Consider the following 26061-nt stretch of genomic DNA (forward strand, 5'->3'; position numbering starts at 1 on the left):
AAGCACCGCTGAACAGGGCACCGCCGTCTCAAGCACCGCTGAACTGGGCCCTTGATCTCAAGCACCGCTGCACTGGGCACCGCCGTCTCAAGCAACGCTGAACAGGGCACCGCCGTCTCAAGCACCGCTGAACTGGGCCCTTCATCTCAAGCACCGCTGAACAGGGCACCGCCGTCTCAAGCACCGCTGAACTGGGCCCTTCATCTCTAGCACCGCTGAACTGGGCCCTTCATCTCAAGCACCGCTGAACTGGGCCCTTCATCTCAAGCACCGCTGCACTGGGCACCGCCGTCTCAAGCACCGCTGAACGGGACACCGCCGTCTCAAGCACCGCTGAACTGGGCCCTTGATCTCAAGCACCGCTGCACTGGGCACCGCCGTCTCAAGCACCGCTGAACAGGGCACCGCCGTCTCAAGCACCGCTGAACTGGGCCCTTCATCTCAAGCACCGCTGAACAGGGCACCGCCGTCTCAAGCACCGCTGAACTGGGCCCTTCATCTCAAGCACCGCTGAACAGGGCACCGCCGTCTCAAGCACCGCTGAACTGGGCCCTTCATCTCAAGCACCGCTGAACTGGGCCCTTCATCTCAAGCACCGCTGAACTGGGCCCTTCATCTCAAGCACCGCTGCACTGGGCACCGCCGTCTCAAGCACCGCTGAACAGGGCACCGCCGTCTCAAGCACCGCTGAACTGGGCCCTTCATCTCAAGCACCGCTGCACTGGGCACCGCCGTCTCAAGCACCGCTGAACAGGGCACCGCCGTCTCAAGCACGCTGAACTGGGCCCTTCATCTCAAGCACCGCTGAACAGGGCACCGCCGTCTCAAGCACCGCTGAACTGGGCCCTTCATCTCAAGCACCGCTGAACTGGGTCCTTCATCTCAAGCACTGCTGCACTGGGCACCGCCGTCTCAAGCACCGCTGAAAAGGGCACCGCCGTCTCAAGCACCACTGAACTGGGCCCTTCATCTCAAGCACCGCTGAACTGGGCACCGCCGTCTCAAGCACCGCTGAACAGGGCACCGATGTCTCAAGCACCGCTGAACTGGGCACCGCCGTCTCAAGCACCGCTGCCCCATGAGCGGCAGGGGCTGGCCCGCATCTGTGTTGGGCAGGGCTGCACGAAGCACTCTGGGCACAAAGCCCCCTCCAGAACCAGTGGAGACTGTTATCCACTTGTGAGACTGTGGCTTTGCACTCCCCAGGATGGTCCAGTGGGCAAACCACCCACTGCAGAGACTTGTGAGACTGTGGCTTTGCACTCCCCAGGATGGTCCAGTGGGCAAACCACCCACTGCAGAGACTTGTGAGACTGTGGCTTTGCACTCCGCAGGATGGTCCAGTGGGCAAACCACCCACTGCAGAGACTTGTGAGACTATGGCTTTGCACTCCCCAGGATTGAACAGTGGCCATGGAGGCCCCCCGTGGATCTGGCGTTGTTCACTCATCTGGCTGAGGTGCCCCTCCTTCCCTTCCCCCTGAGGTGCCTGTAGTTTTGCTATCTGATGCCCCTGCAGTGTTCTCTCCGTTGGAGTCAGGTATCTTGTGTGGGCTTTGCCCATGTGATTTGGGCCCAGTGGTCCACGGACATTGCATGCTACAATGCCAGGACTTGTACATTTATGTATATAAGATTTTTTGATGTGTAGATATATTTTTAAGACAGTTATACAATATATTCCAATGTTTAGAATCATTTCCTTTTGTATTTGCATTCTTCCGGGGGGTTTGGAGGATGTCACTCTGATGTGTTGCTATGCATTGATGTGTGTGTTGTAGTGGGTGAGGGTGAGGGTGGGTGTGTCGCGTATGTGTGTACCCGTAATATGTTCTTCTCCCCCTCCCCTGTGTCGTAGGTGCTGTACTCACCGTTGTCTTCTGCGCCGGCGTTCGTGCTCCTGGTAGAGGAGTAGGAACACTATCGCTGGGAGTATGTGGAGTTCGGGTTCCATGCTGTCCTGATTCCTCGTGGGGTATATGGAGGTGGGCGTTTTCCCTTCGAAATGGCTGTTTCCGCCGTGTTTTTATCGGCGGGGCTAACGCCCCGGAAAAGGTGGCGGATTGGTAGCTTGTGATACAGTGGGCACTACATTGTCTCCCGCCTGTCTGTTGGCGGTGACCGCCGCGCTGTTTGTTTGTGCCGCCGTGGCGGGCGGTGTGGTAATGTGGCGGTCTCTGTTGGCGGTTTCCGCCAGGGTCGGAATTCCATTTTTTACCCCGCCAGCCTGTTTGCGGTTTGGCCGCAGGTTTAACACCGACCGCCAGGGTTGGAATGACCCCCTAAGTCTCCCCATTTTAGCCTATGGAGGCCATTCACTACAGTGAGGGAAAACCGACTTTGGCTATTTTACCTCACCAGGGCTTATAAAACAATTTTTATAAGGTCCCTGCTTATAGTTACATGGCACCCAACCCTAAGGGCACACAAGGCACACCTTAGGGGTGACATATATGTAAAAATAAAGTAGTTTAAGAGTTTGGAAATACTTTTAATTCCAAAGTCGAATTTGCATATAACCATAGTTTAAAACCAGCCAGCAAGGCAGGCATGCCTTTAAAATGACACTGGGCACCTCCGCAGTGCATCCATGGGTGCTCTACCTATGCTGGGGTACTTAAACCTACATGCCCTACCATATACTAGGGACATATAGGTAGGTTGAAACTGGAAATTATAATTTGTCTAATTTGAATATATCCACTTTACACAGAGCACTGGCCCTGGGACTGGTAAGCAGTACCCAGGGCACAGCCGAGAGTCAGAAACCACCAGTATCTGTCCACAAGGTTTGGGGGTGACCAGGGCAAAAAGGAGGACTTCCTTGCACTCTGAGTGAAGGGATTTGTACATCTGAGTGAAGAGGTCTGAATATGTAAGTGAAGAGGTTTGTACATCTGAGTGAAGAGGTTTTTATATGTGAGTGTAGAGTTTTTTTATCTCTGATTGAAGAGGTTTGTATATCTGAGTTAAGAGGTCCATATATGTAAGTGAAGAGGTCTGTATATTTGAGTGAAGGGGTCCATTTATGTAAGTGAAGAGGTCTGTATATCTGAGTGAAGAGGTCCATATGTGTAAGTGAAGAGGTTTGTATATCTGAATGAAGAAGTTTTTATATCTGAGTAAAGAGGTTTGTATATCTTAGGGAAGAGGTCTGTATATGTAGGTGAAGAGGTTTGTATATCTGAATGAAGAGGTTTGTACATTTGAGTGAAGAGGTTTGTAAAGCCCTTTTGGTTGTGAAGAAGTTGTAAATCCCTTTCATGAAGCAGGACTCCACTATAAGCGATAGTGGTGAGCCATTCCAAGCTTTCAGGGCTATCACTAATAAAGTTGTGTCCCCTCTAGTAGCCCTAAATTCAGGTGTCATTTACACAGTCGCGGCTCGCATGGATTCGTGGGGGGGGGGGTTGTGCGGGGGGAACAGGGGGAATTAATAACTGTTAGAAATGGGGTCTTTGGTTGGCAGTCAGGTTACCCCCGTCCAAGCAAGGACCCTCACTCTAGTCAGGGTAAAAGAGAATCACCCTCAGCTAACCCCTGCTTTCCCCCTTGGTAGCTTGGCACGAGCAGGAAGGCTTAACTTCAGAGTGCTAGGTGTAAAGTATTTGTACCAACACACACAGTAACTCAATAAAAACACTACAAAATGTCAGGTTTAGAAAAATAGAAACTATTTAATTAAACAGAACAAGACCAAAATGATAAAAATCCACAATACACAAGTCAAGTTATCACTAAAAATGCAAAAAGAGTCTTCATGTAATTTTAAACACAACGCTAACGCTGTTAGCGTGAAAATTTACCTTGGGTGGGTCAAAAATAACCCCGCACGGGTGAGTGTGTGTCAAAAAGGGCTTGCGATGCATCGATTTGACTCACAAGCGAGACCTTGCGTCATTTCTCCTTTAGTCGGGTCAGCGTGCATCGTTTCTTCTCTCTGCAGGAGAGCGATGCATCGATCCGGTCAGCACTCTTGGGTCCGGGCAGGCTGTGCGTCGTTTTTACATGCCCAGCGGTGTTTGCGTTAAAAATTCAGCTGCAATATGATTCAGAAACCACGCAGCGCTGGTTGCGAGCTCACCGGTCTCTGTCAGCGATGCTGCACGTTGTTCCTCCAGCCACTGGCATCGATCTTCGGTCGCGTTGCAGACGAGTGCCGATTTTCAGCCACAAAACTGGTGGCGTGTCTATTTTTCAGCTGCAGATCAGAGTCGCGTCGATCTTTTTCCCTCACGGCGGACGATGCATGGATTTCTCACTCTTGAGCTGCAAGCTTCTCTTTTCAAGGACCCAGGAACTGGATGGGCACCACTTGGCAGAATAGGAGCCTCTCCAGAGGCTCCAGGTGCTGGCAGATTGAAGTCTTTGCTGTCCCTGAGACTTCAAACAATAGGAGGCAAGCTCTATATCAAGCCCTTGGAGATCTTCACAAGAAGGAAGGCAACACAAAGTCCAGTCTTTGTCCTCTAGCACAGGCAGAAGCAGCAACTGCAGGATAGCTTCACAAAGGAGTCACAGGCAGGGCAGCTTTCTTCCTCAGCTCTTCAGCACTTCTCCAGGCAGAGGTTCCTCTTGGTTTCCAGAAGTGTTCTAAAGTCTGTGGTTTTGGGTGCCCTTCTTCTACCCATTTTGCCCTTTGAAGTAGGCTTACTTCAAAGGAAAGTCTCTCTTGATTGGGAAATCCTGCGTTGCCCAGGCCAAGCCCCAGACACACACCAGGGGGTTGGAGACTGCATTGTGTAAGGGCAGGCACAGCCCTTTCAGGTGTGAGTGACCACTCCTCCCTCCCTCCTAGCACAGATGGCTCATCAGGAAATACAGACTACACCCCAGTTCCCTTTGTGTCAATGTCTAGTGTGAGGTGCAACCAGCCTAACTGTCAAACTGACCCAGACAGGAATTCACAAACAGGCAGAGTCACAGAAATGGTTTCAGCAAGAAAATGCCCACTTTCTAAAAATGGCATTTTCAAACACACAATCTTAAAATCAACTTTACTAAAAGATGTATTTTTAAATTGTGAGTTCAGAGACCCCAAACTCCACATGTCTATCCGCTCCCAAAGGGAATCTACACTTTAATCATATTTAAAGGTAGTCCCCATGTTAACCTATGAGAGGGCCTTGCAACAGTGAAAAACAAATTTAGCAGTATTTCACTGTCAAGACATATAAAACACATTACTATATGTCCTACCTTATCCATACACTGCACCCTGCCCTTGGGGCTACCAAGGGCCTACCTTAGGGGTGAGTTACATGTAAGAAAAGGGAAGGTTTAGGCCTGGCGAGTGGGTACGCTTGCCAAGTTGACTTGGCATGTTAAACGTGCACACACAGGCACTGCAGTGGCAAGTCTGAGACATGATTACAGAGCTACTTATGTGGGTGGCAAAACCAGTGCTGCAGGCCCACTAGCAGCATTTGATTTACAGGCCCTGGGCACCTCTAGTGCACTTTACTAGGGACTTACTAGTAAATCAAATATGCCAATGATGGATAAGCCAGTTACATACACATTTTGTAAAGGAGCACTTGCACTTGGTTAGCAGTGGTAAAGTGCCCACAGTAACAAAAACAGCAAAAACAGAGCCCAGCACACATCAACAACCTGGGAAACAGAGGCAAAAAGTTAAGGGAGACCAGGCCAAAGATGACAAGTCTAACAATAACAAAATATATATTTTTTAAAAGCTTACTTCTGCTCCCGCGCCGCTCCTCTCCTTCGTCCGGATGCTGCAGGCACAGGCTCACAGCCTGCCCTGCATCCAGTCCTGACGCTGCTCAAAGCAGCATCAGGATGGGCTGGGAGCACCCTGGCTGGGCGCTCTTAGGCAGACTGAGAGCCTGTGCAGGTTCTCTCCAGCCCAGCAACTGTGTTGTTGGGCTGGAGAGAGCCCTGTGCGCATGAGTGTTTGGCTGGCTCCAGACGGCTGGCCTAACATACATGCGCAGTGCCCTCAGTGCATTTCACCCCGTGGCCCCGCCCCTTTCAAAGAAAAGGATGATAAACATAGTTTATTATCCTTTTCTTTGAAAAGTTTTGTAGCTGCCGCTGCTGGCAGGAATAACAATGCTCCTCCGCCCTTTTGGAGGAGCCGCCCCTGCACTTACATATAATGGAGGGTGCAATAAATGTTCATGTATAAGGCACGCATACTCTGTAAGTTAATTGCTTCTATTCTGTCTTCAGAGAGGTGGTGATTATACATTTATAGATAGACAGATCTCATACACAACTATTAAATAGAAACCTCCCATTAACAAGGCGTGTGGTCTGGGTTCCACTGACGGTATCTTACTATGTTCACAATAGAGGCAAGGCATATTCACGCTTTGTACCTTACGCGGTAGATGCCACTGGAGCCCGGATACAAGTTGTAGGTTGGTTAAGGTGACATTAGGTAAGATTTGCATGTGGTAACTGGTCACTCTATCAGTGATGATTTAAAAACTATCATCTTTAACAGACCCCAAGCCTGTCCTGCAAAGGATCATCAGGGTGGCTATTCAGGCTATTATTGAGAGGCAGGAAAATGGAAGCCTGATAAAGCTCATCACTGGCCACATGATGCATCTGCCCTGCTTTCCTTGTTTAGCATTCAAAATCTGAACAACCAATATGTGTTTCTGTCTGCTCAGAGGAACTACTGAGAAAAATATGATAATTGAAGAGTCTTATTTAAGTAGCTGTAAGATATATTTAATTTAGTTTTATGTGTTTTCTTGTTAGTAGTATTTCATTCTGATTTTCGTTATGGCAGGGTATCTTTTTTAAAATCTTTTTTAACAACAGTTGTTCCCAATGTTGCCTGTGCAATCACAAATCTGATACATTTTTCTCTTGATTATCTTTTTTTCATTTGGGTCTTACATTCTTGTGTGCTCAATGCTACTGAAGATGTACCTTTATTGCAGTATGTGTTGAGATAATTAAAGAAGATATAGCAGAGCTTCTGGTGTCTAAAACAACGTTATTGCAGAAAGTAGTATTTTAACTCACAGAAAACTTTTCAGGAAATGGGTGAAGTGTGATTAGAAGGTTTGTCATGTGTGGGGCTGCTTTTTTATGTTTTGATAAAGTTACATTCGACACAGACCTTGATGCATGTTAATATACAATTAGTTTGTTCAGTGAATACATTTGAGTACTTGAGGACTCTGGAAAGACTACTTGGGGACTTCATCTCCCACAAGCCAATGTGAGATGACATCACAGAGCCCAGGAGGAGGGGCTCATTGTCAATGCCTTCTTAAGCTCAGGAGGAAGCCAGCAGTGCAGGATGAGCTTGAGACCCATCCGGGCATGTGCCCGGGTGGAGACCTAGCCAAGAGCGGGCCCATCTGCGCCTGTCTGAGTCTGAAGGAGGCTGGGCCACCTCTCTTTGCGGTCATATAGAAAACCTAATTTTGCTTCTTTCCTTCAAATGTAGTAGAGGTAAGGTGCTCAGGATATGGGTAGGAGGAAATCAACTAATTATCAGGGGAAAGTTCAGAGACTGAAATCTGTTTGTTCAATCACCAATTTATTCACTAGTACCATGGGTGTGATAAACACAGAGACTGACTTGTTTCAGAAGAGACTAGAAGCTCCATGCCAATCTGCCCACCTTTTAGTAGAGATTGAAACTCTGACTCTCACTAATCCCTCTGGCACTTCTTCAGGAAAACCAAGTTCTTAGTCAAGGATTGATACGGCCCAATGACTTACACTCCCTATTTATCATGTCGGATAGTCAGCAAACTGATAATTCCTCCCCATTGAAGAAAAAGCAGAAAGATCAAACACCAAAAGTCCTTTGGTCAAGGAGTCGGTCAAGCCCCTACCGTGGGGAGGGGATACTCCTAATATTCAAGACTTTAGTGGCTTGTACTATACCTTGTGTGATTATAGGGGGTTATCAGCATTCAAACCTCCTCCTCCCCAATTCCCTACCCACCTCCCTTCCTCTCCAGACCCCCCACTACATAACGCACCTTCATTCACACACGAACACATGCATACACACACTCACACATTCATCCATGCATGCATACATCCATTCACACACACATCCACACACACTGACATACATACAAGCAAACACACATTCACACAACACAACATACACGCACTCACACATCCATACATGCACACACATACAACACGGAACACACACCCGCATACAAACACGTACAGACATACATACACCCCCCCCCCCACACACACACAACAACCCCCGCCCCCCATCCCTGTCGGACCACCCGACTTACCTGTAGTCAGGGGGTCCTCCGGCAGGAGACGGGATGGGGCGCTGCTGCCAGAAGCAGCGTCCACCAGCAGAAAACCACCAGGCAATATCATGGGTCTTGATACGGTCTGCGGTGGTCTACTGGTGTGGCGCTGCTGCTGGCCATCCACTGGTATGGCCACAGCTGGATTTCCGCCATCCTTCTGGCAGAAATCCTACTGTGGTCATAATAGGGTAGACGGTTGGTAGCTACGGCAACAGTCTTTTGGTGCCCGTCGCCACGGCGGTAGGTGTTTTTTACCACTGTAGTCGTAATGTGCCCCTAAATGTATTTGTGATGAAATCTTGGAAAGACTAGATAATTTGTAGAATGGGCTTCTAGGAAGTTTGCCAGGTAGTAGTTTGAATGATAAAATTGTTCCCACATCAAAAGGAGATTCTTGTACTCAGAGCCCAGGAACAGCTAGGTAGTGGATCCCCCAGGTAAAGGATGGGAAACAGACCCCTCATCTGGAGAAGATGACTCATAACTTGGTTGCTAGAGAGGAACTGAAAATAAAGGAGGCTGCTTCTGATTTAAGACTAAGTCAGGCTAGTGCCCCTAAAACATCCACCTCAAACCGATCTTACAAATCCTTTGATGAACCGGCCCTTTGCAGGGCCCTTCTACAACTTCTTCCTGCAGCTACCCAATGCGCTATTGTCCTTGCAAATGTTCCTCCTTTGAGTCAAATGAAAAGCAATAGCTGGAGACCTTTACCTAATAAAGAAATAAAATGTACTGGCTCAAGCAGTTGTTTTAAAATGTACCCACTCGATGCCCTGCATCAGCCATTAGCTACTTCCCCCAATGTACATAATGATTAGACTTTTTTAATGCAAAATCAAAGGCATTCTTGACTCACTGCACTCTGGAAACCCTCCAGCTGGTACTGAGTGGAATGTCCTGGAAGTGACTCCATTAGCAACCTTGTTTGACTCCCTGCTGGAGTTTGCACCCACCTCCTTGGAGGAGTCTGCTCAAGCCCTTTGAGCCTGTTAATCAGGTTCTCCTCAGGATCTGTGTCCTATCCATATCCTCACCTCCAATTGTACATCTATCAATTCCATTCTAAACCAGCTCTTAAACAGCTCCATCTGAACAGCGACGGTATTTAGCTGTTGGTAGCAGGCTAATTCCTTTATTCCTGAATCCTTTATTAAAGAAGACATCAGCTGATGAATCGAACCTGGCCAGTTTCAGACTGATCTCTCTCTTACTAGCCTTTGCTAAAATTTTAGAGAAGCTGATCAATCACCAACTCTCAAGCTACCTATAACAACACTAGCTATAGCATTCATCTGAATTGGGCTTTTGCCACATGAGCATGAAACTACCTTATTGGACGTTGCAAAAACCATTTAATTGGCGGTAGAAGAGGAGAAGCAGGTTCCACTGCTTCACCTTGATCTGTCTGCAGCTATTGACACAGGTTTGCATCCCATCCTTCTGCAGCATCTAGGAAGCATTGGTATATGTGATCTTCTGTGAGCCTGCTTCTGGTCCTTTCTGTCGGGAAGAAGCCAATCAGTATGAATTGTTCCATATGCCTTGGAGCATAAACTATTGGGCTTTGGTGTCCCTTAGGGTTTGGCAATAAGCCCAACATTGTTCAATGTTTATATGACTCCATTGGCTGCACTAGCTAAATCCTATGGCGTGCAAATAGTGTCTTACGCTAATAACACTCAGATTCTCCTACCCTAGACAGAAATCACCCAATGCATTTAGTAAATTCAAGGCTTGTATTACAGCGGTATTTTAGTTGATGCACTCTTGTAATTTACAATGCAATGCTAGCAAAACAGAAGTCCTGCTCTTCTCTCTACCTCCCCCTCGTTTGGAACATGACCTTTGGCCTAGCGGTCCCGATGAATGTTGTCCACCAACCATCCCTTCCACTATAGTATGCAATTTGGGGGTAGGGGGCTTGACAGTTCTTTCTCATTTGGCCCCCAGGTGGCTGGTATTGCACGATCCTACTTTGGACCTTTGAAAGTTCTAAACAAATTTCTCTATCTGCTTCCACAGCTGCAGCAGAAAACAGTGATACAGGCCCTTATCACTTCAAGGCTTGATACACCAATTCTTTATACTGGGGTCTTCCTGCCTATCTTCTAAAGAGAATCCAGCTAGTTCAGAATGGTGTGATGTGGCTTCTGTTGAAACTCCCAAAGAAGGAACGACATCCACCCTCACCTGAAAGAGTTGCACTGGTTAACCATCAAGGAACAAGTAAGGTTCAAAGGACTTGTGTTAACATGTAAGCCTTTCTATCACTCAGGTCCTTAGTACCTGTTGACAGAATTACTCCGTATCAGCCATCAAGAATGCTTCATTATTCAAACTCCTTGAAGGTGGTAATCCCGCAATTCAAAAGAATGAGGTGGGGTGGCAGCTCCTCCCCCTTTCTGGCTGCCCGGGACTGCACTGGTCTTCTTCAGCATCTTCACACCACTAAGGATGTACAGGCATTCAAGCGATTGCTTTTCGAGCAAGCTTATCAACAACATAGTTAACAGGTTGGTCAGCCTGCACTGGGACACTCATTGAGTAGCTGTTGCATTATGTAAATCAATATGATTGATTGATTGATTGATTGAAGCAACACTCAGGAAATACGTTTGACCCCTTTAGGAGTTTAACATGGTTAAAAGCGAGGTGTAGATGGGTCTAAAACCCATAAAAAGTAAGAGTATTGTACTGCTGTGAGTTTTAAGAATCCCTTTGATGTTAGACACCTTTTACATGGTTGTAGTTAGGCTCCTGAAGAAACTGATAATATAAGGGCTCTCCTCCTTGTTTTTTCTGTTGGTCTCATAACTGTTTAACACAGGTAAATAAGACCCCAAAAAGTCCAATTGTTATGGCATATAATATTAAAACTGCACACTATTTTTCTCCACTGGTTGACTTGGGGAGATTGATTGACTACCTTGTGTGGCATAGCCAAGTCAAGCATATTTCTGTAGCCCCAGACACACTTCCAATATTTACCCACATTATCCTAGATGCAGGAATCTGTTTATATCAAACAAAGGGCTGTACAAACAATCATGTGCATTTAGTCTCCTGTAATGGTGCAGGGATTATTTTTAGATTAAAGAACCCTGATTGGATTAAAGTTGTTAGGTGTTATGATATAGCCTGCTGTCAAAAACCCGGGCACTTCAACCTTTCTATTTCAATTTTTTTTTTCTGCAGTCCTGCCAAAAGATCTTTAATCCAATCAGGATTCTTGAATATATAGATAATCTCTGCACCATTACAGGAGACTAAATGCACATGAAGAGCTAAGGGAGGTATTTGTATTCTCATCTTTACCTTCTCCAAAATCAGCAAAATGAAAATTATTGCCTCATCTCCTTACTGTCAACCGCTGTGTGCTCATGTCGCTGATTTGAAAAGTATTGTAGTCATCACTATGTATTACAATAATTTTAACCCAAGAAGTAACCCTATAATAATAAATGAGTTAGAATTTGAATTAGGTAAATTCTTGTCATATAATAATTTTGTAGTCAATTTGATTTGGGTAGGAGATTTTAACACATCCTTTTGCACATAAATGTCAGTGGCTGTTTGAGGGTTGGCTGATACAGAAGGTAATTATACTATGCATTTTAAACATCATTGTTACAGCGAGGCTCTTAATCCACCGCTGATGAAATATAATCTTGTGTTTGCTGCTGAAGTATACTGACATTTACTGGTGGGGGTTTTGGCACGACTATTGATCCTATTTTATTTGCCCTGTAGTTGTCATCTTGGATGCATGGTTTTATATTGCTGCAAATTGTTCTAGTGATCATAACCCACTCTCTTTTAAGCTGAAAGGATCTATAGATAATGCTAAGACAGACTGACCCTGCTCAGACAAACCTATACTACTCTAGTGATAGTATAATCTTGATGAAGTGGACTTACTTGGATTCTAACCATCTACTTTCTTTGAGTTTTGTTGCAGGTTAGTGGGGGGCCTTGTGGAATCTATCTAGATTTTAATACAGACCCCAATCAGATAATTAACTATACACTGCTTTGTGCAGCTCTAACAAATTTGATGACCTCTGGTAAAGTTTCCAGGAATAAGAAGCCTTATAGGTGGTGCAGTAGAGCCTGCTCAGGGGCACATACAAAACTTTTAGGAGCGCTTAAGATGGTACCTCGGACTGGAGAGGAGGTATATAAAGGCTGAAGTCCCCAAGCATGGCAAGATCTTATAAGCGCAGGTGAATTAAAAGATAGCAGAGAATTTTGGAGGGTTATTAACCAACCTTATTTTTCTGAGAGTGCAGCTCCAAAGGTGGAAACCCTGATTCCCGCTGAAGGTTGGGTAATTAACTTCAGACAGTTATATTCTTCCACACAGGACGGTACTGAAAGACGTGTGGAGGATAACAAGGTGCGTGTAAGTGGATGTAAGCCTTTCACTCTGGCATTTGAAGTGGCAGAGGTCGTTCTAGCCATTAATGAGTCCCCCAGCTGTAAGGCTCCAGGACCGCTTTACGGACAATTTAAATTTATGGGGCTCCTTAATGCATGCTCTAAGGTCAGTTACATACATTTCTGGAAGCCATTAATGTACACATATTTAAGAAGGGTGATAGAAATAATCCTATTATTGCCTAATTGTTTTGTTGGACTCTACTATTAAGATCTTAGGTAGGGTCTGTTTGGCTAGGGTTGAAATCTTCAATCGTGTACAGTATGGTTTCCACCAAGGTCTACGGATGATAGAACAGTCCCTAAATCTGTATCTTTTAACTGCTAAGTATACAACAGTCAAGGACACACCCATCCATCTGCACAGAAACTAGGTCAAAAACCTATGAAGGATATGCTTAATATAAACAGAAGTAAATGCCTTTCCATTGCCACTTATGGTGCTCGCTTATGGGGATACCAGAATATTGGCAAGCTGCAGAAAGTAGAGAATACAATTGCTCAAAGACTTCTATGTGTTCTGCAAGGTTGTTCTACTTATATATGCCGCGCTGAGGTAGGTTTATCATTTTTGGAGGATCAAACAAAGGTTGTCTATTATTAGGGTGGATTTCCATATGGCAGAAACAGGAGCTGATCCTTACGCAACAGATCATAGAGGACTGCCTAAATCTAGATATGGCTGACCATATTCCATGGTTAGCATTGGTTAAAAAACATATTCCATGGTTAGCATTTCTAAAAACCATATTCATGGTTGCCATTTGTAAAAATAAAAAAATAAAAATCTCTGACCTGGTGTGGATAGAGGTTTTCAATGTCTCTGAAAAAGCAATGTCACTAAATAAGCTGATGGTAAAGAATGCCATAGGCTGAACCCAGAACAGGTGAGGTTATCTCAAGAAGTAATATGAATATGTCAAATAAACATTTGGTAATCTTTTACGGTAGAACTACGATGGATTCCACAAACAGCAATTTGTGGGCCACCTTCTGTATCCAACCCACAGTTCCTAGATACATACATGATTGTATATATCTGCAGGTGTTCACTGCAGAGTGACTTCTGTTAATGGTCCTGAAGAATGCCCCAGAACATGGTATTTAGAGAGGGCAGAAACATGTTAACATTCTTTCACTAGGTAAGCTCCTATGCTGACTTCCCTTTACTGTTTTTATTCTATCCCTTAGAGGCACCAGAATAAAATTCAGATTTAGCCTACCAAGAGGTAGTTTAAACTCACTTCACTTACACATAATTAGTTCTCTATGTCTCTCACCCATGGCAGTATTCTCATTATGGTTCAGAATCACCATTACCAAATAACACCTCAATAGCTCCTCTCCACAATAGAGAGTTGTAGCCTACACCAGGCACCATTGGTCGTGGTCCGATGATGAAGCATGCCACTCAACAGTGGCTGAGGGTTCTTGTCCTAAATATTTTTTTTTTGCTGAAAAGAAACATACACTACACTTTTCAACCAGATGTACCTTGTTGTGTTTTGTAAAATGTTTCTTTTGCGTGGTTGAAATGGCAGTTTAAAACTGCACAGACAGGCTCTGCAGTGGCACGCCTGAGACATGTTTGAAGGGCTACTTTAGTGGCTGACACAATCCGTGTGTTTACCAGAGACTTATAAAGTAAATTAAGTATGCCAATCAGGTATATGTCAATGTTACCATTGTTTTAAGGAACAAGCACAATTACTTTAGCACTGGTTAGCAGTAAAGTGCACAGAGTCCCAAGGCCAACAAAAATGAATTCAGCAAACATTAGGAGGAAGAAGGCAAAATGTTTGGGGATGACCCTGTAGAAAGTGCCAGGTCCAATAATAACATTAAAGTGTAACCTACTCCCCACATCCTCTTGCCCTTCTCACATGAGCGTGCAAGAGTAGAGCGATTAGGCTCTCCCTGCCTCCTGTCTTCCCTTCACAAAGAGAAAACATATTTGCCAGTCTCTCAGTTTATCCTCCGAGCTATCCCTGCCCTCAATACAAAAGTTTAACCCATGCCTGGCATCCTGCCACTCGCTTTGCCTGCCCTGAAGATTAGTCTTTCCACCCAGTACAAAAAAAATCTCACACACTGTCCTGTCGCCCTCCCACAAGACATGCTACATCTACCCTTCCGCTCCCTGCCCAAAGGCAAGCTCTTGACTCTCACATTGCCAGCTGCTGGCCAGCATGCCATGTTTTTCCTAAGCACGTGGGCAGCAGAGGTCTGTGGCTGACAGTGAATGTCGTGGTTAGCACAAGAAGTGTGCTGTCGGCAGGCTTCCACCTCGTTTGGGCCATTGGAGACCCCAGGGAGGTGGAAGACGGCAGGTGAAACAACCAGTTATCATTCTGCTGCCTCTTTCCATCTCTAACGACAAGGGCAAGGCAGGAGAATAAGTAGGGGCGGCTCCTCTGCTAAGGCGGAGGAACGTTGCCTCACTGTATTGTGGGGAAATGTTATTATCATTTTGTTTTTCCTGGGAGTAAGGGGCGAGGCTGGGTTGGAGGAAGGGGGTCGGAGGAGGGCTGTAGGAGGGATTTTACAGCATAAAGTGTGCATGTCTGTTTGGCCGGCCATGTTGAGCCAGCTAAACAAACATGCTCACTTTGCATGTTCTCTACCTCGCTGTATTGCACAGCCGAGCGGAGAACATGCACAGGCTCCCACTCCCAGTCTGAGCGGCAAAGCAGAACACTCATACCAATAATTACTGTTGGTCATGCTGGTGACAGCAGCGCCATGATTGGCTGGGAGCCTATGTACAGCCGGGAAAAGGAAGAAGACAAGGACAGAGGGGAGATGAACACGTCTCCCCCAAAGGTAACCCCCGTTGAGTGGCAACCACCGCTGAGAACAAAGCGCTTTCCTTGATGACGTTGTACCAGGTAAAAGTTGCTATGCTACAGCTGTGAATAACCAGATGTCGACCCCAGTTATTCATGCTACGGGCTCTGAATGAGAGTGGAGAGAATACACAGAGTAGTATTATGTTACAACCTTGCTCAAGGCAGTTGTACCACCACCACTCATCTCCTCCAAGTGCCGGCCTCATCTCAAAGTCTATGCTCCCTAGCCAGTGTTGTAGAACTTGGACGGAACCACAAGTTAGTAATAACACGCCTCAGTGCACATATTTCTCTTTATGAGGAAAATAACATGGATATAACTGGAGCTGAAAGGGAACTCAATGTGCAAGCAATGTTACCCTCACTCTGTGTACTCAACATGCAAACAATGTTACCCTCACTCTCCGTACTCAATGTGCAAGCAATGTTACCCTCAGTTTCCCTACTCAACATGCAAGCAACATTACCCTCACTCTAGGTGCTCAACATGCAAGCAATGTTACCCACACTCTCAGTACTTTACGTGCGAGCATTGTTACCCTCACTCTTCGTACTCACTCTCTGTACTCAATGTGCAAACAATTCTACCCTCACTCTCCATACTCACTCTCTGTGCTCAAAATGCAAGCAGTGTTACCCTCACTCTCTGTGCTCAACCTGCAAACAATGTTACCCTCACTCTCCACACTGACCGTCTGCGCTCAACATGCAAACAATGTTACCCTCACTCTCCATACTTACTCTCTGTGCTCAACATGCAAACAATATTACCATCACTGTTTGTGTTAAACAAGCAAACAGTATTACCCACACTCTCCGTGCTCAATCTCTATGCTCAACATGCAAATTATGTTACCCTTACTCTCATTGCTCACTCTCTATAGTCAACATGCAAACGATGTTATCCTCGCTCTCCGTACTCAACATGCAAATGATGTTACCCTCACTCTCCATACTCACTCTCTGTTCTCAACATGCAAACAATGTTACCCTCACTCTCCATACTCACTCTCTGTGCTCAACATGCAAACAATGTTACCCATGCTCTCCGTGCTCAACATGCAAACAATGTTACTCTCACTCTCTGTACTCAACATGCAAGCAATGTTACCCTCAATCTCCGTGTTCACACTCTGTGCTCAACATGCAAACAATGTCACCCTTACTCTCCGTGCTGAACATGCAAACAATGTTACTCTCACTCTCTGTACTCAACATGCGACAATGTTACCCTCACTCTTTGTACTCAACAAGCAAACGTTACTCTCACTCTCTGTATTCAACATGCAACAATATCAGCCTCACTCTCCATGCTCACTTGCTGTGCTCAACATGCAAATTTTTTTACCTCACTCTCTGTACTCAACAATCAAACAATGTTACCCTCACTCTCTATACTCCAAATGCAAACAATGCTATCCTCACTTTCCATGCTCAACATGCAAACAATGTTACCCGCACTCTTGTGCTCAAAATACAAACATTGTATCCTCACTCTCTGTGCTCAACATGCAAACATTGCTGCCCTCACTCTCCATGCTCACTCTCTGCTCTCAACTTGCAAATAATGTTACCCCCACTCTCTGTACTTAACATACAAACAGTGTTACAATCACTCTCTGTGCTCACCCTCCATGCTCAACATGCAAATAATGTTACCTTCACTCTTTGTGCTTACTCTATGTGCTCAACAGGCAAACAATGTTCCCCTCACTCTCTATACTCACTCACTGTGCTCAACATGCAAACAATGCTACCCGCACTCTCCGTGCTTAAAATACAATGTTATCCTCACTCTCCATGCTCAATATTGCTACCCTCACTCTCCGTGCTCACTCTCTGTGCTCAACATGCAAACAATGTTACCCTCACTCTCCATGCTCACTCTCTATGCTCAACATGCAAACAATGTTACCCTCACTCTCTGTACTCAACATGTAAACATTGTCACCATCACTCTCCATGCTCACTCTCTGTACTCAACATGCAAACAATGTTACCCTCACTCTCTGTACTCAACATGCAAACATTGTGATCCTCACTCTCCATGCTCACTCTCTGTGATCACCATGCAAACAATGTTACCCTCACTCTCCATACTCACTCTCTGTGCTCAACATGCAAACAATGTTATCCTCACTCTCTGTACTTAACATACAAACAATGTTACCCTCATTCTCCATGCTCACTCTCCATGCTCAACATGCAAACAATGTTATCCTCACTCTCTACACTCAACAAGCAAATAATTGTATCATCACTCTCCGTGCACAACATGCAAACAATGTTATCCTAACTCTCTGTGCTTAACATGCATTATTACCCTCACTGTCAGTGCTCAACATGCAATGCTACTCTCACTCTCTTTGCTCAACATGCAATGTTACTCTCACTCTCTGTACTCAACCTCCAAACGAACGAGTTACTTACCTTCGGTAACGACTTTTCTGGTGGATACATTAGCTACCTGTGGATTCCTCACCTCATGAATACTCCCATGGCGCCAGCATTCGACGGAAATCTTCTTACTAGTCTCTGCACGTCGACGAGGACGTCACTGTCGCCCACGCGACGCCGTCTGACGTCATACAGGCAATAAGAGGTCCTCGACGACGTGCGGACGTCAGTACCAATCATTTTTTACGTGCATGAGAACAACCAGGCAATGCAATGAAAGAGCAAGGCAACATCCATTATATTGTAAAAATACACCACATTGTATGAATAACTGTAAATCTTTTTATGTACATATATATATATATATAAAACTCTCTCTTTTAAAATATATACACACACCAAGTATATACACAAAGATATATACATATATACATATATATATATAAATATATTATATATACATCTATTGCACCCTCAAAGACCAAGAGGAGCGCACTCAAGGATTACTTGGTAAGACCAGAAAGGCAACGGGGAGGCGAGTGGGACCGTGAGGAATCCACAGGTAGCTAATGTATCCACCAGAAAAGTCGTTACCGAAGGTAAGTAACTCGTTCTTCTGATGGATACAACTACCTGTGGATTCCTCACCTCATGAATAGAGTCCCAAAGCAGTACCACGCCCGGCGGTGGGTGCCTAAATGGTCAAACCAAGAAATCCTGCAGCACTGACCGTGCAAAATGGCCGTCCCTTCTAACCTCAGAATCCAAACAGTAATGTTTTGCAAAAGTGTGAAGGGACGACCAAGTTGCGGCCTTGCAGATGTCGACCACAGGAACACCTCTGGCCAAGGCCGAAGTGGCCGACTTAGCTCTGGTGGAATGAGCTCTAATGCCCTCAGGAGGATCCTTCTTTGCCAAAGAGTAACATATTTTAATGCAAAGAACAACCCACCTGGATAGTGTTCTCTTGTGGACTGCCTTTCCTCTCCTCTTGCCCACGTATCCAATAAACAGCTGATCCTCCAGCCTGAAATCCTTTGTTCTATCGATAAAGAAGCTCAACGCTCTCTTTGGGTCCAGACGGTGCAGTCTTTCTTCCTCTTTGGAAGGATGAGGCGGAGGATAGAACGTGGACAAAGTAATTGCCTGAGCCAAATGGAAGGGTGAAACAACCTTCGGGAGGAAAGCAGCCTTGGTCCTCAACACCACCTTATCCCCATAAAAAGTTGTATAAGGGGGTTTTACTGATAAGGCCTGCAACTCACTCACTCTCCTTGCTGATGTTATAGCTATCAGGAAGACTGTTTTTAAAACCAAATACCTCAAGGGGCAAGAATGCATAGGTTCAAAAGGGGACCCCATAAGGAAAGTCAGGACTAAGGACAAATCCCATTGCGGCATAACGAATGGCTTTGGAGGATATTGATTTAGAAGACCTTTCAAGAATCTGAGAACAATAGGGGATTTAAATAAAGATGGTTGGTCTGGAAGACATAAGAAGGCTGACAAGGCCGATAAATAACCTTTAATGGTAGCCACTGCACAACCTTTCTGCGCCAGAGATAGAGCAAAAGACAAAACGTCCGATAGATGAGCATGCAAAGGATCAATCTGCCTCTCTCCACACCACGCAACAAATTTAGACCACCTATTAGCGTAGATAGATTTAGTGGAGTGTCGCCTGGCCGCTAATATAACATCCACTACCTCAGGCGGGAGAGAGAAGGAACTCAGGTTGCCCCGTTCAATCTCCAGGCATGTAGGTGCAGACTCTGGAGGTTGGGGTGTAGAACCTGCCCCTGCGACTGCGAGAGGAGGTCTGCCCTGAAAGGGAGACGGAGCGGCGGGCACATTGAGAGTTGGAGAAGGTCGGAGTACCACACCCTCCTTGGCCAATCCAGAGCTATTAAGATTACTAGAGCCCGGTCTTGGCGAATCTTCCTCAATACTCGAGGAATCAAGGGTATGGGAGGAAACGCGTAAAGCAACTGGCCGCACCAGGTCATTTGAAACGCGTCCCCCAACGCTTCCTGCATCGGATACTGAAGGCTGCAGAACAACGGACAATGCGCGTTCTCTCGAGTGGCGAACAGATCTACCCAAGGAAACCCCCACCTCTGGAAGATCAAACGGACTTGATCTGGATGGAGACGCCACTCGTGGTCTGCCGAGAAGTGGCGACTGAGACTGTCCGCACGCACGTTCAAAACTCCGTCCAGATGGTTTGCTATCAAGCAAATCCGATGGTCCTTTGCCCAGGACCATAGTCGAAGAGCTTCTCTGCAGAGAAGGTACGACCCCACTCCTCCCTGCTTGTTTATGTACCACATCGTGGTAGTATTGTCCGTTAGGACCTGTACCGACTGACCACGAAGGGAAGGGAGGAAGGCCTTGAGAGCCAGACGTACAGCCCGTAATTCTAACAGATTGATGTGAAAAATCTGTTCCTCTGGAGACCAAAGACCTTTGATCTCCAGATCCCCCAGATGAGCTCCCCACCCTAGAGTGGAAGCATCCGTTATGACTGTGGCCACTGGTGGTGACTGCTGGAACGGCTTTCCTTGCGAAAGATTGTTGCTTACAATCCACCACTTCAAATCCACAGCAGCATCTCTGGAGATCTTGACAGTACCCTCTAGATCCCCTCTGTGTTGAGACCACTGCCTTCGGAGGCACCACTGAAGAGCCCTCATGTGCCAGCGAGCATGCGTGACCAACAGAATGCAGGAGGCAAAAAGACCGAGCAGACGAAGGACCTTGAGGACTGGAACTACCGCTCCATTTCGAAACATTGGAACCAAATCCTGAATATCTTGAATCCGCTGAGGCGGAGGAAAGGCCCGACCCAATGTTGTATCCAGTACTGCCCCTATGAACAGGAGGCGCTGAGAGGGCTCTAGGTGAGATTTGGGCTCGTTCACCGAAAAACCCAGGTCGAACAACAACTGGGTTGTTGACTGCAGATGACGCAACACAAGCTCCGGGGACTTGGCTTTGATCAACCAGTCGTCCAAGTAAGGGAATACTGCTATCCCCTTCCTTCTGAGCTCTGCCGCAACCACCGACATCACCTTCGTGAAGACTCGAGGTGCTGAAGTAAGACCAAACGGAAGGACCGCAAACTGATAATGTTGCGATCCCACCACAAACCGGAGATACTTCCTGTGTGACTTGAGTATCGGGATATGAAAGTAAGCATCCTGCAAGTCGACAGACACCATCCAGTCTTCCATGTTCAACGCCAAAAGCACCTGTGCTAGGGTCAGCATCTTGAACTTTTCCTGCTTGAGGAACCAATTCAAGATCCTCAGGTCCAGAATTGGTCTCAAACGACCATCCTTCTTGGGAATCAGGAAATACCTTGAGTAAACTCCTTGACCCCTTTCCTGCTCCGGGACCAACTCCACCGCGCCCTTTAAAAGGAGGACTTCTACCTCCTGTTCTAGCAACAGGAGGTGTTCTTGTGAACAATACGAAGGGCGGGGCGGGATGAGGGGCGGAAACTCCCGAAAAGGAAGGGTGTAGCCTTTTCCCACAACACTGAGAACCCAATTGTCCGACGTAACAGTCTCCCATTTGGTGAGAAAATGCTGTAATCTTCCCCCTACAGGAGAGGCGTGAGTTGGAAATGGTGGAAGCCTAAGGCTGCTTCCCCTGCTGCACCCCGCCAGAGGATGAGGAAGAGGCAGAGTGCTGCTGAGAGGCTCCTCTGGTGCGGACCCTACCTCTCCCCCTGAAAGATCTATAGGGATGGGAAGAGGCAGGTTGCTGATATCTTCCCCGAAAGGAAGAGGAGGAAGAGCCACGCCCAAATCCACGGAACCTCCTGAAGAATCTGGAAGAGGCCGTGGAAGAAGGAGCTTGGAGCCCTAACGACTTAGCCGTGGCCCTGCTTTCCTTAAAACGTTCCAAGGCCGAATCAGCCTTAGCCCCAAACAGTTTGTCCCCATCAAACGGGAGATCCAACAATGTGGACTGTACATCAGCCGAAAAGCCCGAGTTACGGAGCCAGGCCTGTCTCCTTGCCACCACAGTTGTGCCCATTGCTCTGGCTACCGAGTCGGTGGTATCCAGTCCCGTCTGGATAATTTGGGTCGCAGCAGCCTGGGCATTTGAGACAAGATCCAAAAGACCCTGGGGAAGCTCTGTAAACGAAGAGGAGATGTCATCCATCAGAGCATGAATATACCTCCCCAGGATACAGGTTGCATTGGTGGCTTTTAACGCCAGACTGCAGGACGAAAAAATCTTCTTCGACTGCGCCTCTAGCTTCTTTGAATCTCTGTCCCCAGGCACCGTCGGAAAAGAACCAGGCGCTGACTTGGACGAACAGGAGGCCTGCACCACCAAGCTCTCCGGCGTAGGGTGCCTGGACAGAAAACCAGGGTCAGTTGGAGCCGCCCGATACCTCCTGGCCGCGGCTCTGTGAACTGCTGGGGAAGATGCCGGCCTCTTCCACACCTCTAAAACCGGATCCAGCAGAGCGTCATTAAAAGGTAACAGAGGCTCCGCCGCGGCTGAGGCCGGATGTAACACCTCTGTCAAAAGGTTTTGTTTCGCCTCCACTACCGGCAAAGGCAGGTCCAAAAAACTAGCTGCCTTCCGTACCACTGCATGAAAGGAAGCAGCCTCCTCAGTATATTCCCCCGGGGACGAAAGGTCCCACTCAGGGGAAGTGTCCAGCCCACTGGCCGACTCCAGTCCACGCAGCCCATCACCCGAGTCCTCTAGCTCTCCTTCCTCTAGGGCTCGTTGGTACTCCTGCTCTTCTAGTACCCGGAGAGCACGTCTCCTTGAATGCAGTCGTTGCTCAATCCGCGGAGTCGACAATGCCTCCGCCGAAGTCGGAGATCGGCGCCGATCTTCCGAAGCCACCGACGCCGCATCCGGCGTCACAGGTAACTTCAGCGCCGACTGAAGAGCAGTTGAAACGGATGGGCCCACCGGAGTCACAGGCCGAAATCTCGACGTCGACGGGATGGAAATCCCTGGGGCCAATCCTTCCGAAGCCACCGGAGCGGCCACCGGCGCCGACACTGGCGCCGAGCCCACGTTCCCAAACGGGAGAAAGGGCATAAAGGGTGCCGGCCGAAGAGGCGCAGGATCACCCAAAGAAAAGGCCAAAGGCCCAGCCGGAGCACCCCCTGGTGCCATCTGTTGGAAGATGGCATACATCGCATTCAAGAATGCGGAACTATCGGCTCCAGGGGTGGGAAAAGCCGGATACTGGGGTGCCTGTCTCGGAGGCGACCCCGACGCCGGCCTCGGCGTCTGCGCCGGAGAAAACACTTGAGGCTCCAATACCTCAATCACCGACGCCTGTCCAGGTGAAGTTGGAGACGCCGGAGAAGGCAACGGCGTCGAAGGATGCGGCGTAACCGTGGGGCTGACTTCCCATGTTCTTCGGCGCCGATCCGGAGACCTGGAACGAGCCTCCCTTGAATGACGCCGAGATTCTCTACGGCGCCGGGAGTCTCGATGACGCCGATGTCTTGGAGAAGACTTCTTGTGATGCTTCTCCTTTGACTTGGCCATAAACAGCTTCGCCTCACGTTCTTTAAGAGCCTTTGGATTAATGTGCTGACATGAATCACAAATCGAGACGTCGTGGTCGGAGCTCAAACACCAAAGGCAATCGGAATGAGGATCCGTCACCGACATCTTGCCTCCACACTCACGACAAGGCTTAAATCCAGACTTTCTCTGCGACATTATTTCCACAGCGAAAGACTACGCAGCAAGATATACACTGTAACCGCAAGAGTAACAGTTGCTCCCTCGAAGATAACCGTTTCGAATGCACGGAAAAAAGGGAACTGACGTCCGCACGTCGTCGAGGACCTCTTATTGCCTGTATGACGTCAGACGGCGTCGCGTGGGCGACAGTGACGTCCTCGTCGACGTGCAGAGACTAGTAAGAAGATTTCCGTCGAATGCTGGCGCCATGGGAGTATTCATGAGGTGAGGAATCCACAGGTAGTTGTATCCATCAGAAAATGATATTCTCACTCTTCATAGCCCAAGTTTGCATTCTCTCACCACCCTTCGACCACCCACTTTTCACCTATAATCGTCCTTCAACCAATGGATGTTGCTTCTATGCTCCTGCTTCTACAACCCTACCAATACTTCAAAATGTTTACCTAGAGCTAAGATGTCATATGCCACCCTCAGCCATCACTCGTCATGGCTGTATCCTTCAGCACCTTAATACCCATCTTAATAGACGCGTATGGCCGTGAAAATCCACGTTCTCTCTTACCCTTCTTGTCCACCACCCACAGTACTTCTCTTAATGAAACTTCCTTCACTATGTGTTGTGAATCGTGATAATCCTAGTGGCTCTCCGGACTCTTGACATGCTGTACCTCATAGTTTTGGGTGACATGTCCACTTCGCTACGATGCCCCATCCAGCCTAAATAGTCTTTAGTGAACAGAACCCTACATTCACGTCTTGTTGCCAAATTTGTAGAAACTACACATAAGGGGACATTTTTATTAGCCCCTTGCGCCACTGGCACATCACTTTTTGTGATGCTCCAGTAGTGCAGATCTTGAAATCATATCTATGAGGCCATGCAGAGACACTTTTCATGGCTTAGAATAGCCTCATAGGTATGGAGTAAGGTAAGGCAGCGCAAATCGCCGTGTTGCCTTAGTCTGCGCAAGGGAGGCGCTCCATGGACATTGCAGTGGGTGTTCCCAGACAACACCCATGGATTTTGATGCATCCCCAGATTTACAAGGACTTGTAAACCTAAGGATGCTATAAAACCTTACACATCCCTAAGGGAGGCGCAACGAGGAGAAATATCTGTATCTCCCCTAGTTTTCCCTCTTTCTATGTGTGCTGCAAAGGTCAAAGGACAAAGGTGGCCCTTCCTGCGCAAAAACAATCCTGCATGCAACGCAGACATCCTTGCATCATGGTGCAAGGCGTTGGCGCCAGGCAGCTCATTTTGGCCAGACAGGGGGAAAGGACAGGAATGCAATGTATGCCATAGATTTGCTGCATTTTGGACCTTTCCTTTGTTGCAGGGCAGCACAGCAAGGCCACTTGTTGCACTGCCTTGCACCAAAAGTGCATAAATATGGGCCTGAGCTTCAATTTACAACCTTGTACACAGCAGTCCGACGTGCTCCACTCCCAGTGCTTAATTTGTGAATAAAAACGTGCAGGTGCCCAAAGCCCTCCTCTTAAACTCACGGCTGCTGCAATTAAATGTGCGAACACGAATACTGAGGCAGAGTAAACCTGAAGCCATATCGAGCCTCTTCAATCCATTTACAGCCACTCCCTGCCCCTTGCTTTCTCCCTTTGTGTCGATTTTTTATTTTTCTCTTCATCCGTCTTTCCCATATGTGTCATTTGCTTGCAGTAAATGCTTGAGGCAGAAAAATAAGTGCCGGCCCTCAAAAATAAGTGCCGGAAACAACAAGCCCAAATTAAGCACTGTCCATGCCTCTCCTCAAACTGCCGGTCTCACCTCAAATTACTCGTCTCTTGCCTACCCGTCTACTGATGCTTCACAAGCACATCACATAGTTATGAATTCACCAGACGTAAGTGACTGACTATGCCTATAAATTACAGTGAGCTTACGTTAAATGTATTGCCAATGTATAAATGGATATAGCACTGCTGGATTTGCAGATATTTATTTTAAAGAATTTTTGTAAAGATGCACCTAGATTTGACGGTTTACGAAAACCATAAATTAACTTTAAAAAACACGGAGACACTGCTTCAAGCCTGCCCGCAACGTTCCTAGTCAGTACAGACTAGGAATCAAATATTATGTGCATTAGTCTTTCCAAGAACTAAGCCGGTTTCACAGGCAGACAGTTTTCGAGATTGTTACAGCCCAATCTACTGAGCACTAAACACATCTGCAAAGGAGGTCTTTCCATCATGTATCTGCAGGACTGCAACGCCTACGCTGTTCAGTTCCTTCAGTAAATACCTGTGCACGATGTATACACAAGCCCCTGGTTCTCCGGGAAACACTTTACAAACATTGGAAAGAGATTAACTGCACAGTTTGTGTTTTGCAGGTTATCACGGGACCCACGGGGTGCCACAATAATAAGAAA

This window comes from Pleurodeles waltl, chromosome 3_1 (genome assembly GCF_031143425.1).
Source record: "Pleurodeles waltl isolate 20211129_DDA chromosome 3_1, aPleWal1.hap1.20221129, whole genome shotgun sequence".
Classification (NCBI taxonomy): Eukaryota; Metazoa; Chordata; class Amphibia; order Caudata; family Salamandridae; genus Pleurodeles; species Pleurodeles waltl.